Source organism: Ptychodera flava, chromosome 2, assembly GCF_041260155.1.
Source record: "Ptychodera flava strain L36383 chromosome 2, AS_Pfla_20210202, whole genome shotgun sequence".
Taxonomy (NCBI): Eukaryota; Metazoa; Hemichordata; class Enteropneusta; family Ptychoderidae; genus Ptychodera; species Ptychodera flava.
The window spans coordinates 33133547-33149495 of NC_091929.1; the positions used below are offsets into that span (position 1 = coordinate 33133547).

The 15949-nt window shown below is 38.0% G+C and overlaps 1 long non-coding RNA gene across 1 annotated transcript; it reads left to right on the forward strand.

Annotated features, from left to right (window-relative positions):
- Positions 1 to 4684: 4684 nt before the first annotated feature.
- LOC139148018 (uncharacterized) lies at positions 4685 to 13481 on the forward strand. Its single transcript, XR_011555853.1, has 3 exons — positions 4685 to 4811; positions 6975 to 7074; positions 12293 to 13481. It is a non-coding gene; the product is annotated as an uncharacterized lncRNA (long non-coding RNA).
- Positions 13482 to 15949: the final 2468 nt, after the last annotated feature.

Sequence of the window (15949 nt, forward strand, 5' to 3'; positions counted from 1 at the left end):
AATACTGAAAAAAGAAAAAATACCTCCAGGCACTTTCATTGTTCTGCCATTTCCATTTTCGGCGCGCCTTCGGGCGCAAGTTTTTGTGTATAATAAACGATGTATTGTTGATCAAAGCAGCCATATTGATTTAATTTGTCATGATTTCTACTTATCCAACTCCTCTACTCTGCATAACTGTCCCATATAATGACTCTTTCAATAACAATTTTGGAGATCACTTATTTGATATCATTCTCCCTTTGACAATACATTGCGTATAGGTCGCTGTCAAACGTTCATGTCGCTGTATGTACATTTTTTTTTACTTTTGAGGACATTGACAGAATACAAACTATTCAGAATAGTGCACAGTGTCATCATAACAACTGGATGCTTCAGGTCGAACAACTTTTGAATAACAATTAAGGATCAGATACCTATGAGTTATTTGTAGTTTCCTCAAAGCGTACAATATATAGTGAATCAACATTTCGGTGACATTCCATAATCAAATTTCTCGCACAACCATGGAATTGAAACCACTCTAGTCTATTATGAACATTAATACTAATACTTAGGTGTACATAAATGCACAGATTTACCTAGTTTTGTGTTGGAAAACAAATTCATAGTTTCATCATAGACTGCCATGTATAGTGAATCGACATTTCAGTGAAATTCCAAAATCAAATTTCTTGCACAACCATTGACTTGAAACCACTCTAGTCTAATCATGAACATTGATACCAATAATCTAGTGTACATAAATGCACAGATTTTTCTATTTTTGTATTGGAAAAGCAATTGTTCAAGGGTGTAATGATAGACTGACATGTATAATGAATCAACATTTCGGTGAAATTCCAAAATCAAATTTCTTGCACACACATGCACTTGTAACCACTCTAGTCTAATCAAGAACATAAATATCAATCATCAAGCATACATAAATACACAGATTTGCCAAGTTTTGTATTTAAAAAAAATTGTTCATAGTTTGTCACAGACTACAATGTGTAATGGATCAACATTTTTGGGGAAATTCCAAAAACAAAGTTCTTGTACACAGATGCACATGTTACCACCCTCTCTCTTCTAATCAAATACAATTATGTCGATTGTTCAGGTTCCATTTTAGCTGTGGAAACGCAGCTATCTGTTGGCAGGGTAGCGGGGATCGCTATGCAGGTCAAAGGTCAACCCCGCCACGGATAGCTGCGGGCCAACTACCAGCGAAAGTGGGTCCATTACGCCGACACCACTTGTATCGGAACTTTGAACGGCAAAATAAACCAAAGTGAGTGTAATTCAATAAAATGACCTATACCTGCCTGAACTCTGATTATTGCTAATTCCCTAACTCCTTTTGTGAACAAAATTTCTGGTTCGTTTACGTAATTCAGCTGATTTTCCAAGGAGTACTCAAGATTTTCACTCCAGCAGCGAACTTTGACTTCTATTGATATGCTAATAAGGATCACGTTCGAACGAGCGACGTCCTTATTAGCATATCAATAGAAGTCAAAGTTCGCTGCTGGAGTGAAAATCTTGAGTACTCCTTGGAAAATCAGCTGAATTACGTAAACGAACCAGAAATTTTGTTCACAAAAGGAGTTAGGGAATGAGCAATAGTCAGGGGTCAGGCAGGTATAGGTCATTTTATTGAATTACGCTCACTTTGGTTTATTTTGCCGTTCAAAGTTCCGATACATGTTGTGTCGGCGTAATGGACCCACTTTCGATGGTAGTTGGCCCGCAGCTATCCGTGGCGGGGTTGACATTTGACCCGCATAGCGATCCCCGCTACCCCACCAACAGATAGCTGCGTTTCCACAGCTAGTTCCATTTATGCACAGATAGTGCATATATTTTTAATTGTGGAAAAAAAACTTTTTGCGTTTTGTCATAGACCACCCTATGTATAGTGGATCAACATTTTGAGCGAAATTCCAAAATTAAATATCTTGTTCACATGTGCACTTGTAAACAACCCATGCTAATCAAGTATATTTACATCAGTTATTAAACATCTATAGATGAACAGATATTGCTAGTTTTATATAGGAAAATACACGTTAATAGTTTTCTTATAGTCGACTACCATGTATAGTTATTCAACATTATCGATGAAATCTAAATATTACATTTTTTGTACACGTATGCACTTTGTACCTGCCATTTCAAGCAAAGTAAATTTACATGAATTATCACACACATATGATTTGATATTTTTTGGACAAAGCGTTATATCGGCCGCATTTGTATAGCAAGTCAGAACGGGGTCTTGAACACATTGCGGGTTTGTTGGGGTATTGAGTAACAGGGTAGGGTGACTTATTTTCATGGACAGATAAGGGGGAGGGTCACTAATTTTTGTGGATGAATTTTTGAAGGATCACTATTTTTTATGCAGCGGTGTTTCGAAAACACCGGCCCACCCCCCTGTAATTTATGTCCAGTCCTAAACGTTCGCAATAAGGGGACTAGACTTACTGTCTAAACTCTGTCTGCTGCAAATATTGTTAATAGGTAATATCAGGCGGTCTCAAAGAAATCAACCGTTCGAAGTTGAAACATTGCCTGGAAGGAAGTCAGACGTAGCCCAAACAACACCGGCAGATCTGCATAAACGTTCGTAAATTATGCGTTCGGGACATATGATCGCAGGATGTGTGTGGATATATGGTGATGTTTTGACTACGCGTGACCTCCTTCAAGACAATATTTAAACTTTTGAGGAAACGATTGCTTTGTTGTTGGCTGATATAATCGTGTAGAATTTATTTACACATGGCAGTATTGGCGGCTTCTCAAGTCATACATTAAGACTAATTAAGCTTACCGTATTGCAGACGGTCCAATGCAAGATAATTTATTTAGGGATGTACCATTAGATTTTGGGAGGGATGGTCAAAAACAGAAAAAAATTCAAAGCTAAAACTTGGGAAAAATCTTCAGACTAGTTTGAAATATAAAAATATAAGATAAGAATACGAAAATTGAAAATCTAACAGTTACTTACACAAAAATAGCACATCGTGACTCTCTTGGAAAAGAAATTCAAAAATTACGATCGTAAAAAAAATTCACAATCTGATTGTGACAACCTCGAACAGCCTCGTGACTCATTGGAAATAATTACAATCGTTAAAATTATTCAAAATTGTATTGTGACCACCCCCACTTTCCAAGATCTGATGATCCGTCTCTTATAGTATTACATAACATAACATTCACACTGCACGATTTTTATGTTATGAGAGACAATTTATTACCACCCACTTATAAAGTTACCAAGAAATCGTTGCATATAACGTGTCAATACATTGCCGTGTTCGTTTTTTTTTTTTTTTTTTTTTTTTTTTTTTTTTTTTGAGGTCTGGTATTTTTTGTAAGACAATATTTAGCATGAAAGTTTAGCACCGGGTCATCTGTTACATTGTGATCATTAATATATTCTTACAACGATCTGTCACCCTGCAGTTATATGCCACATTATGTATTGCAGTAAAGCAGATATATTGTTATAAAAGCTAATAAAGAAAACCACTAAGCTTAGTACTGTAAAGTACAGAGGACAAGTTTAATTCTATGTCTAGGTATGCAGTAATGGCAGTTTCGTTTAATACATGCATTAGCCCTTTAAAAAGTTCTGCTATCTTTTCAAATTTAAGCTAATATATATAGTACAATCATGTAATGATCAACTCTCATATTTACGCAAACTACTCTGTCATACAACGTTGAGCGTGCATACACAATACAGCAATTAAGTTCTATTATTATTCTAAAGTACACATTCCAGTCAAGATGTATTCCTTATAAGTAAGAAAAGATTATCAGTTAAGTATAGAAAAGATTGCAACCCCTCTTTCATGGAGAGAGAGAGAGAGAGAGAGAGAGAGAGAGAGAGAGAGAGAGAGAGAGAGAGAGAGAGAGAGAGAGAAAGAGAGAGAGAGAGAATCTAAGAATTAGGCCTCATGTTTTACCTGCTTTTCTTTATTTTAAGCGTCAACCGCCATATTATCAATCGACAGGCAGATAGCAATGTCTCGAGTAGCGTTGGTGTTAGTAATCCTTGGTAAGTAGTGGTAAATAATGTGTCGCTCTGTAAAAAAGAGAGATGCTGAATACCATCGTACAATAAAACTCAATCAAAATCCTAGCCAATTTTTGAAACGGGTACTAGTTCGGAGTTCATATCTTATTTCAATCAGGGTCAAAAATGATGTTCCTCAGTGCACAATTTGTGGTCCTCTACTCTTTTTCCAGTACGTAAATTCTTTCTCAACGTGGATCCAGTACTACGATTTACACCTTTGCATTGATATCAATATCATTTATAATTGCAACTGCCTCTAATTAAGACGATGCGTATGCTAATTTGTGAAGCGAGATTTATCTTTTATCAACGTGGATTCAATTTCTTACTTGCTCAAAATCAACATTTTACCAGATATGAACTGAAAATGCTCAAGTGTATCATTATATATTGCAGTTATGTGTAAATTTGAACCTTTGCCATATGTTTGCAACTTCATTGAAAGTATGATGATAAACATATTAATGAACAATAATCACCACCGATTAATTCTAAAAGGTCATGAAGTATGCAAATACGTAAGTACGTGAGTACCATGATACAATGGTTGTGATGATTATGATGCTGAAATAACTTCAATATTTTTTGTTTCAAACCGCAGGCGTTGCCTGGAAAGTGTCAATCGCCTTAAGGTGCTATGATTGCGAAGGAATTACTGGCTGTCAGACGGGTTTTTGAAGACAGTGGTAGCAATTGCAGTTCTGTAATTACCGATCCCCGTTGCTCGGTAGGTCAAATAAAAGTACCCATCCTTCTTTTCCGTGTGTTTTGTTTGTCCCTGAGTGAAGTAGAATATCAATATATCAGGGGCTGTACGTATGCCTGTGGGTCTTCTTTAGCATATCATACAAGCTATGCCTGTATTGCCATTCTTCTATTGTTCAGACGGTACTGATATGAACCCATATTTTAACTAGTGAAAATACGAATGATATTTTCACTGTAGCCGAACTACTAACACCGACGTGTACGCGTGACCTTCGCTGGTATGCATGACCTTCATAGGTATATGTGCATATAAAACAGCAGAGCGAATAAGATACATGACACTACGAAACGTCATTATGATTATGGTCAAAATTCCGTTGTTTGCAGTCAGTTCATGGGCATTGCACTTAGGCACAAGTGCTACGCTCGTATTTAGGGGAATTTACGAGTTGAGGTACCAGTCTGGATCGAAATGCTTTCAGTATCTGAAGCTGACACACCAAGATGTAGATTGTAACACTTTATTCAAGATGGCGACCGTGTCGTTCAACGTCTCAGCTCTGAACTCGTCTTCTAGTCTAAGCTCTCTACAAAATACATCTTCAAAATTGCATAATTACAAAAGTTATCACGTGATAATTTTCCCGTCAAATCTTTGATTGTTTCTTAAGATTGAATAAGATCACACCACGGAATATCCCGTTCTCGATTGTTCTCATTGAAATCTTAACCAATAATTAATTAACTATCACACTATTTCTTATCTGCTTCTCGTACGATCTGAGTCAATGACCTTCACACGCCTTGGTCACGTGAGGGACGCTTCAAGATAAAATCTCTACAGGGAGGGGCGTTACACAAGTACAGTTTGTACCAAAACATAAAAAAACAAACGTATTGAAAATGTGTATCATTTGCCGACACCTGTCATCGTCCCACGGCCGGTCCAGTGGCGGTGCAGTGTTTTCATGCCGTCTACGCTGCTGAAGATTACATGTAAGATATCGGTTGATAGTGCATCGTGATGGATGAGCTTAAGTATCTGGGCGGTGAATTACATCGTTTACAGCTGTAAATGAGCCACAAAAATCAAACGGCACTGAAAATACTCGCGACAGACAAGGTTGAAGGTGCACATAATACTTCCGATTTGTCCTTGTCAGTGAGATTCACAGATCATGATCGTGTCTGGTGGCACCGGTGTGGTGCGGGTTTCAGATACAATGTTAGATCTAGGAAAAGCAAACTTTCGCTTAGGTTGTTAAAGGAGGTTTAGTTCTATTTAGGCAAAGCCAGGGACAATAATATACGAGCAGACGACGGAAATACCTTTAAAATGTTTTATTCGTACAGCAACAAAATCAAGAACGAGTTACGACACTACAGCTTATAGTGTACTCACTTCATGCTTTCCCTAATCCGCTTACTAAGATGGTAAATTCGGCATATATGCCGTCTGGCGACATGAATAATTCTTCGAGATAAACTGACTGGTACGGGTATTATATCCACTGTGCATTCAAACAATGTCGCAGAGCTGTTAGCTCCACACTTTCAGTTGTTCATACTCGATCGAGTTTGAAATCGAACGCTGGCGTGGCGCGAGTATTTTGACCCGATTTTGGCGGCCTCATAACTTTGACGTAGGGATGAGGTTATGTATCAAAACACGAAAACACACCTATTTTACACACTCCAGCCTATGTTTTACATCCACCGTAATTTAAACTAAAAGCAAATCTCCTTCAAATTGTGAAAACCTGTGTCGACATCGTAATATTTAAATTGTTCGCTTTAAAAGTTATCCATAAACCCTCCTTTGAAGTGGAATGGTCCCAATAGCGGAATAATATCAAGAAGTGATAGGGTTGTCATCACTCCTTAGCAACCAAATTTTTATAAGTACAGCCTGGAGAAAGCAAGGTCGATTTCAATTTGATTTCATCGCTAATTTCGGAGCGTCTGTGGGAAAACAGTCATAACCAAATCATGCATTATGATAAAGGGATTATTACACGAAGTCAGGGCGATACCGCGTCGAATTTGAGTGATGTGTCCGTATTTTGTCTCGTCAAAATATGGACTCATCACTCGAAAACGACGCGGTATCGCACAAACTTCGTGTAATAACCCCTAATTATACAGAGTGGTCCTTGATGTAATTTCGTTTCTTGCCCCGTAGGTTTCTCGATACGAGGCGGACGGAATCGTTGTAGGATACCACAGATCGTGCACGGACGCATCAAGCTGTTTCAACGGATGTGATGATTATACAGAAGGAGGTAACAAAATTAATATATCTATTTCAAACAAGTTGAAGAAAGAGTACAACAGACAAAGACAGACAGACACACATACTCAGACAGACAGACAGGTACACAGACTCATACACACAAAGTGTACTTATATATAATATATATATATATATATATATATATATATATATATATATATATATATATATGAGAAACTTGGGTTGAAACACACTACCACACCTGGTTGTTAGGTTCCAAACGTATTTATTATACCTCAAACACAACGTTTCGCTCTAAATTTAGAGCTTCTTCAGGTGTTTTCTACAATAAAAAGTACGAACATGAAAATTACAATGGTTGAATTGTGTAGGAAAACGAGCAATGTAGAGTTATAAGTATCTGAAAATCTGTAAATGTACATGAATGACAGGAGAGAGACTAACCTCGAGGTTGTGAGTACGGTCAAAACTGTCTGGACCTACGCCGAGAGCTGGAAATTGGCGCGCTGAAGTCCAGGGGGGTCCCTTTAAATACTCAAAAGCTGGTATGTGGGGGCGCTGTTAAATGCTATGTAAATTTTGGGCGAATGTTTAGGCCAGCTGGAGACAGTGTGTCAAGTTTTTTGATCCATTGTGATTCTAAATGTTTGCGTAGTTTGTCATCCTGTTTATTGACTTGGATGATGCCAATTATTGAAACATCACTGATACTGTGTTGATCAGAATTAAAATGTATGGCGACCTGGGTATCTTTTTTATGACGCACTGGGGAGAGGTGGTTATTGAAACGAAGTCTGAGAGATGTTTTAGTTTCCCCTACATATTGTTTATGGCAGCGTTGGCATGTGAGGAGGTATACAACGTTTTTGCTGTTGCAGCTGATGGCATTTCTGATTGTGTATGTTTTTCTTGTTGACTGTGCTTTGGAACTGTGATGTATTAAGGGTATATTTGCAAATGTTGCAACCCCTCGTAGATTAACATTTGGTGAAACCGGGGCTGGGTTCACCGGCGCTGTTAATATTCGAGCGGATAAAGGAGGTCTTTGAGGTTAACATTGCGTCGATATGATATAATTGGCATGTTAGGGATGGCTTCTTTACATCTTGATGACTTATGGAGTGTTGGGAGGTTCGAGGACATGATGAATTTCAAGTTAGGGTGACGGGGATTATATGTCGAGACTAGTGGGATTCGACAGTCTCCCTGTTTGTTTTTGTACTGAAGGAGAGCCGGCCTGGGGATTGATTTCGCTCTATTTATTTGTTCTTTGACGAGGTTGTGAGGGTAATCCCGTTCAATCAGCGATTGTTGTAGAATGTTCACACTGTCTCCAGCTGGCCTAAACATTCGCCCAAAATTTACATAGCATTTAACAGCGCCCCCACATACCAGCTTTTGAGTATTTAAAGGGACCCCCTGGACTTCAGCGCGCCAATTTCCAGCTCTCGGCGTAGGTCCAGACAGTTTTGACCGTACTCACAACCTCGAGGTTAGTCTCTCTCTCCTTTCATTTATGTACATTTACAGATTTTCAGATACTTGTAACTCCACATTGCTCGTTTTTCTATACAATTCAACCATTGTAATTTTTTAGTCTCTCTCCTGTCATTCATGTACATTTCCAGATTTTCACAGACTTATAACTCTACATTGCTCGTTTTCCTACACAATTCAACCATTGTAATTTTCATGTTCGTACTTTTTATTGTAGAAAACACCTGAAGAAGCTCTAAATTTAGAGCGAAACGTTGTGTTTGAGGTATAATAAATACGTTTGGAACCTAACAACCAGGTGTGGTGGTGTGTGTCAACCCAAGTTTCTTCTATCTTCACCCCTTCCACGCTCCACTGGGGATCACCTGAATTCCTACAGTTTTCATATATATATATATATATATATATATATATATATATATATATATATATATATATATATATATATATATATATATATATATATATATATATATATATATATATTTATATATAATCTCCCAGTATTCCGAACGAGTGTGACGTCATCGAAGACGAGGGTTCCCCCCACATAGCGGCAGTATCCCTCCGAGCCGGTAGGCGAGGAGGGATACAGCTATGTGGGGGGAACCCGAGTCTTCGATGACGTCACACGAGTGAGGAATACTGGGAGATTATATATTTATCACATTCATAGACCCAATTATTTTTAATTTTGAATAAAATTGGCTTTTACGGTACAATATTATGTGGAACTTTATTGTGTCAATAAGGCGGATGAAGTTATGCGGTCCCAGCTGGTTCAGGACATTGCACCGGCCCACGCCGGTCAGTTTTATCCTACTGACTAAAACCATAATGCTTACTAAGTTTGAATGGATATAGCTTTCTTTAAATGGATATAGCAGCTGATCATAGGGAACTGGTGAAAGGACAATGACACAGTGTCGTCATATTCAACATTTTGATTTTAAGGTACAGTGCGGACGTCAAAACTATTTTTTCATATTGTCAATATTGCAATGACCACGCGGTTCAAAATCTTGCTTTGATGAATTGTTATTCTGTGATCAAACTCAGAAACTGTCGCTTGCCTTACTCATTTAAAATAACAGAAAAATGTGAAACCTTTACTTCGGTATCAAAATAACAATAAAGCCATAATTTAACTGTATATTTCAGAGTTTTTGTCGATTATTATACAACTACGCTGTCAAAATGGAAATTACATGAACAAATGGCCGCTTCTGTCAAAATCGAACGCTCCAATATGTAAACACAGAACGATGCGACAATTCAAGGTTATCTAAACAGAGAAACATGAAACTGCTTTGCAATCATGAATGAAAAAACACGTCTTTCAACAAGCTGGATTGTGAAATGTTTAAACTTGGTCATTCAACGTTCATTCCTGTGAGCTATCGCTAGTGTCATATATGACTGCCCTTCGTCTTCGTTGTGGCTGCGGAAACCCTGACGACCCAGCGACATTTATTGTAACGTTCACGGTACAGCCCGTCATCGTAGCACCTGTAAACATTCCCGCTGCTGCAGCTGCCAGAGCACATTGCCCAGAACTTGAATTCAAACCGGATTGAGCTGGGTAGACGTGACTTGTCGGGAGCGTTGACGTATTTTCTGACACAGGACCATGGGGCAGAGCGTTACGAGGAATCGACGAAGCGTTCGGCTGTGCGGTTGGTATCGCCAACTGCCGGTCGTTATCAAAGCCCACCAAAATGTCGGACATGAGCTCTTGCTGGGGAAGGGAGTTGACGGCATAGGAATTGATTGACTGAACATTTCGATGACCAGAAAGCTGCATTATTTGGGTTGGTGGGATGCCACTATCGTGGAGCTTTTGGATGGCTGTTTTCCGTGCGCTGTGGTTGGTTTTACGCCCCGGTATACCTGCTCTCTCGGCCATAGTCTGCACGATGTTTTCTAATTTGTTCTTCCCCATTGGCTGTCGCTTATACCAAATATTGCCAATGGCTTGTAATTGATGGCGAGATAAAAACGTGAGTCGTCCGTACACATTTCAACAGGTCGATGGTCACGATACAGCTTATAGGTTTCGATCGGACATATGGCTTTGTTGTCAACGGCGAACATCTTGGGTGAATACGGACGATTGATGGCATATTGTCCGGAGCGGGTTTTGTTGTTGTCGCGTTCATTAAATTCAACGTACTCTCTGCCCGAAGCTGTAACTTTTAATTTGATATCTCCCCACAGCAATTTCTTGTTTTCATTGATCTGATCTCGAAATCCCAATAGTTTGGTATTATTCCACCACACTGTAAACAGTAACGATTCTGGTGAATGGTTTCCGAGCACCCCTTTTTCGCGCATCATCAGGATTTCATTGTCCGTCAGGGGTTCGCTGGCACGGGATTTGTTTCCTTTACCTTTTGCTTTCAGATCAGATCGTTTGGCTCGAATCGCCTCCTGAGATTTCGCAAATACTGCATCCCGGCATATGGAAAATTTGTACCCGTTCTCCGATAAATACCTGTCGATGCCCCGTTGATAAGTTGTCAAAGTGTCCGGTTCATATTCTGTCCCATCGCTTTGTCTCGCTCCAATGAAGAACTTTGACAGGTACAAATCCAAAGTTTCAGGTGACAAATTGAAAATTTCGGCATCAAAACCATCCTCCGTTGCTGCTAGAAACTTAATCAGTTGCCTAACTGCATTATTTGTTGTTTTGATGGTGTTCGATTTGCGCTGGTTGGTTATGAATGCATCAATTTCGCCCTGGGACACGGCAACGTAACGCTCGGTTGACGACATTGCTCACTTTGTCTAAAATTTTAGGGGCAGACGATCGTGTCCTCATTTTCGCGCCATTGAAATATGAAAGATTCGAACAAAAATCGGTGCAAATATTTTCTCATTTTATTTCCTTCTCGATGCTCTTGACCATTGCATTTCCAAATGCTCCACAACCCGCTTCATTTCCCTGTGAGAATTTTTCTGATATTAAACAGGTGTTCATTGACAGGTTTAATTAAAGTAGTTCCGACCGTATACCCCTACATACGGACGTCAGAAGAAGGGGTATACGGAAATCCTGTAAACCGTATTACCATTGTGTTATGTCATACTATAGGAATAACGGGGTCTATGTATGTGATAAATATATATATATATATATATATATATATAATATATATATATATTATATATTTTATACAAAAATATATCATTGCTTTTGCACATTTGGAATCGGAGATGATAATATTTGACACAAATATATATATCTCGAAGTATACAGATGTCCTCGTGCGAAATTACAGTGCTCAATGCCAAAGCAGAGCGTTATAAATGAAGTCTATTACTTAAGTTTCATGCATCTTGCAATCCTCAGGATTGCAAGATGCATGAAACTTAAGTTATAGATTTCATTAGTTTGTATATATATATATATATATTATATATATATATATATATATATATATATATATATATATATATATATATATATATATATATATATAAACTTCTTTTTTGAAGATAAACAAGTTTATATTCCGCCTACATTCTAGTTTCGTATGCCAGCCGACGAGTGTAGCAAGCTATGCTGCCTATGTGAAACAAAAAAGAAGTGGCAATAAAAACTGGTCATAGGTGTAGTTTTCCATAACATTTTGCGATTTGAGAAGCATGCTTTTCTGTATTTTTAATGTATCGTATTTCTGTATTTTTGTATCTCATCTTTCTTGAGTGCAACTTTGATTATGAATTTGACTTTTGAAATATTTCAGATGTAAAACAGTACGGCTGTCAGCAATGCTGCGACACGGATCTGTGTAATACTGGAAATACTGGGATGCCACTCACACCAATTGTACAACTACTTGTCAGTGGTGCGGCAATGGCTCTTGTAGTTTCTACGATAGCCACAAAATGAAGTCTAGCATGTGAAGTGTATTTTCTCGTTGTTTGCATATATGGCATCTGAAATTACCAAACGCATGCAAACGCTTGTTGCGTACATCTCGCATTTTGTCCCAAACTGCAGCGTATTTCATGTTGTTCCATAAGTCACGGCATGAGGAAAGCTGACCATAATCTTAGACATAACAATGTATTTTAAAGTCACCAACTGTTGAATTGATGGCAGTAATTAGCACGAGATGAGAATGTCTAGCTAGAAAGCTGGCTAATTTGTCGCACAAACTTTATCTGGCCTTTTTACTATCAAAACCCGAATGTTTCAAGATGTTGTGTCATTTCCTTATTGTATGATGTGATAACGTGAAGTGTAGCAAAATGTGGTTTATCGTGTGACTTTTAGCTGAAAACACAAAATATATTTCAACTATAGGCTTTAAAAAAAGCTGTTTAAGTCTGCCCAATGACGGAAAAACCTTCAGCCTGTCGGACATGCCCAATACAGTCTGTGACTTTGAAAGGTGTTGCGATTTTACCCAACATTACGGAATTATTTGTACATACAACATCTCACACAGTGAGCCGTTCAGCAAACATGAAATGCACTAAAAGCATACAATGATTAACATCGTTTTGCATTTCTAAAAAAGTATTTAAAAGTACTCAATGACATTATATCCCCTCGCAAGAGAACGCATATTAACGGACAATTTCATTAGTTCTCCGTTAATTTCGGACATTGTTACATACCTTTGATCGACTGTGGATGGGAATTCTGAATACCATACAAGATTTTACACAGCAGATACCAAATTGTTCTGAGCATTACAAGAGTGATAGCTGAGAAATGTTAATGGAACAGTTTGGAAAATACGAAATGTGCTTGTATTTTTCACCACAGCAAACTTAAATCAAATTTGCGCTGTAATTCTTTTTAAATATCCTATAACGTTTTAAGTAGACGAAATATAGGCATATATTATTAGTTGCTTTCGCAATTGTACACAAAGCAAATGTTGACTTGAAAGGAAATGTGACATATCGAATCAACTCCTAGTTCCTGTCCATAAAATTTGAGAAACAACTGACTCAGTGTTGAAAATACATTTTCCGTCCATTCCATTCACGAGACTTTACGAGACCTTGCGTCGATTGCTGTATATTTAAAAAGACGTATGATCGGTTCATCCGTGTGAAAAGGTGGAGTTGCATGAGAATATGTAATGAAGTAAACCACCGTCATTGAAAGATAAATTTCTTTAAATTAGCTGATACAACGAGGCTAAAACCATCAACAAATGCTAATAGTTGACATAGGCACAAGTAGATGATTGGGTATTCTTGTCGTAAGTTTAGCCATTTTAACTTTTCAAGGAGAGAGAAGATAACTGAATAAATTTAATGTGCGCATGCTCTGAGAATAAAATGCTCGCGGTAAAGGTACAATTTCGTCACCAACAGAGAACGTCGGTGCTCAAACGCTTTTGTCGCAGTTAAGAAGACTGAAGCTTTTGATTAGACGTTTCACTTTCTGTACGTTATAATATACAGTGTGACCCTACAAAAGTAAGGCTACTCATACATTTAGATTGTGTGAACTTGGTACTACATCAATCACGCGACATTTGCCACGTAAATGTGTCAGTGTACAAATACGAATGTGCCTCCATTTTGTGCTTCAGTCCCAAGTGAGTATAGCCGGCAAACCCTTGAGAGTTCAAACCAAAATACACAAACTGAGCAAATCTGCCGTGAAATCGGTGTCAAATTATGCGTGTTAGGCTAAAGACTTACGTGAAATATATTTTCTAATAAAAAATAGATCAAAAGTGCTTATACAAACAGAATCAGAAGGCAACATTTTTTCGACATTACACAGGTCAAAGAGTGTACATGTAGCGAAATATTGGGGTCACAAGCACAATATATATGTATCCACCTTCCTATGGTAGTGATTCGTAGGGGTATGACGCATTAACAGAAAAAGCGAGGGACTAAGCAAACTTGTCGACTGGCAATTTTGACACAGGACCAGTCAATTTTGTAGATCGGACGATGGAAGCTTGAAACAAGGGCTGTTACAAGGGCCTTCCACTTTCAGATACGGGGTTATGGTTCGATCGGTTACCGGCAACCCTGCTTTACTATTAATTTCAGATGTTATTTTCGTCAGAGCATGTCCATCTGACAAAAATCCATGAAAATCAGTCGTTTGTCTGGGCAACTTTACGTTCATTTCTCCAATTGCCTATCACTTTCCCTAAATCAATATATTCAGGATAAAGTTCTTGAAATTCGAATCGAGTTGTTGTCGTGTGTTGATACTCTTGGAAAAGTACATTTGGTGATCACATACCCATTCAACATGAAATCAAAACATCCTCAGATGTATCACCTTTACAATTCTATGCCGAAGAAATATATAGTTTATTAAGAGTTTGACGAAGAAATATAGCAATAGTTGTTTCAATTTTATATTTGATTAGACATTAATATGATCATATACCATGGTTAAGTCTAAATTTGCTCATTCTTCCCCCCCCAGGGAACTCCGCCATGGGAAGGGCATAAATTGGTACGGTAGAATAAACTTATTTAAGTGAAAATTCAACAAATTAGACAAGGTGGCACACTATTCCTGTGACAGGAAACCAGATTCATGGATTGTAAGGGCAACAGAGGACGACTTACTGAGTTTAAAATCGTTAAGAGATGGTGTGCGTAGACCAGGAACGTTGTTTGATAACATGAGGGCGAAACAATGTTTATTTTTGGCATCTTGGCCAATTCTGACAATCTGTATGCTTGTCATTCGATAATTTTATTGGAACAAGGAAGTAAGGTTGGCTGCGTAAATTCACATGTCAAAATAGGCTACAGTTATATGCAATTGGGACTTTGTCATACGACAGTCCTGTAAGGGCAACGTCTCACACTCCAAAAGTGTTGGAGTGTTGGAGCGCCCTCACACAATTGACCTTTCTGTCTACAAATTTTTGAACGAAAGATTCAGTCGTCTTCGGGTATTGCTATTCTGACCACAACCATAAATAGGCAAAGTAAGTACTGCAATGATTTTGTAGATTTTCGATCGGATTCGAACTCATCTATATTCACACCTATATTCACCTAGTCAAGACATCACAGACAAAATCCCCACTCTTAAAAAGAATTGTTCAATAACCAAAAAATCAAAGAACCTTTATACCTAAAAAAACGGCATGGCAGGATTTGCAGACATTTGAAATCAGGCGCAGCCAAATAACATAATGTTCAAGTCCGATTTGATAAGTGATCTGCGTGTCACCGCATTCTGTCAATAAAAACGATGATACAATACTACTGGTGATCGGAGTCGACGGAATTTATTTTTCTTATTTGATATATCTATTTTATTTCTTACACCATAGGGCATACCTATATTGATTACTTGAGCTGAAGCATTATGAAGCATTTCAAAAATGAAAGATTTCATATTGATAATAGGGTCAATCGAGATACTTTTGAATAAGAAGTCTGACCCTGTT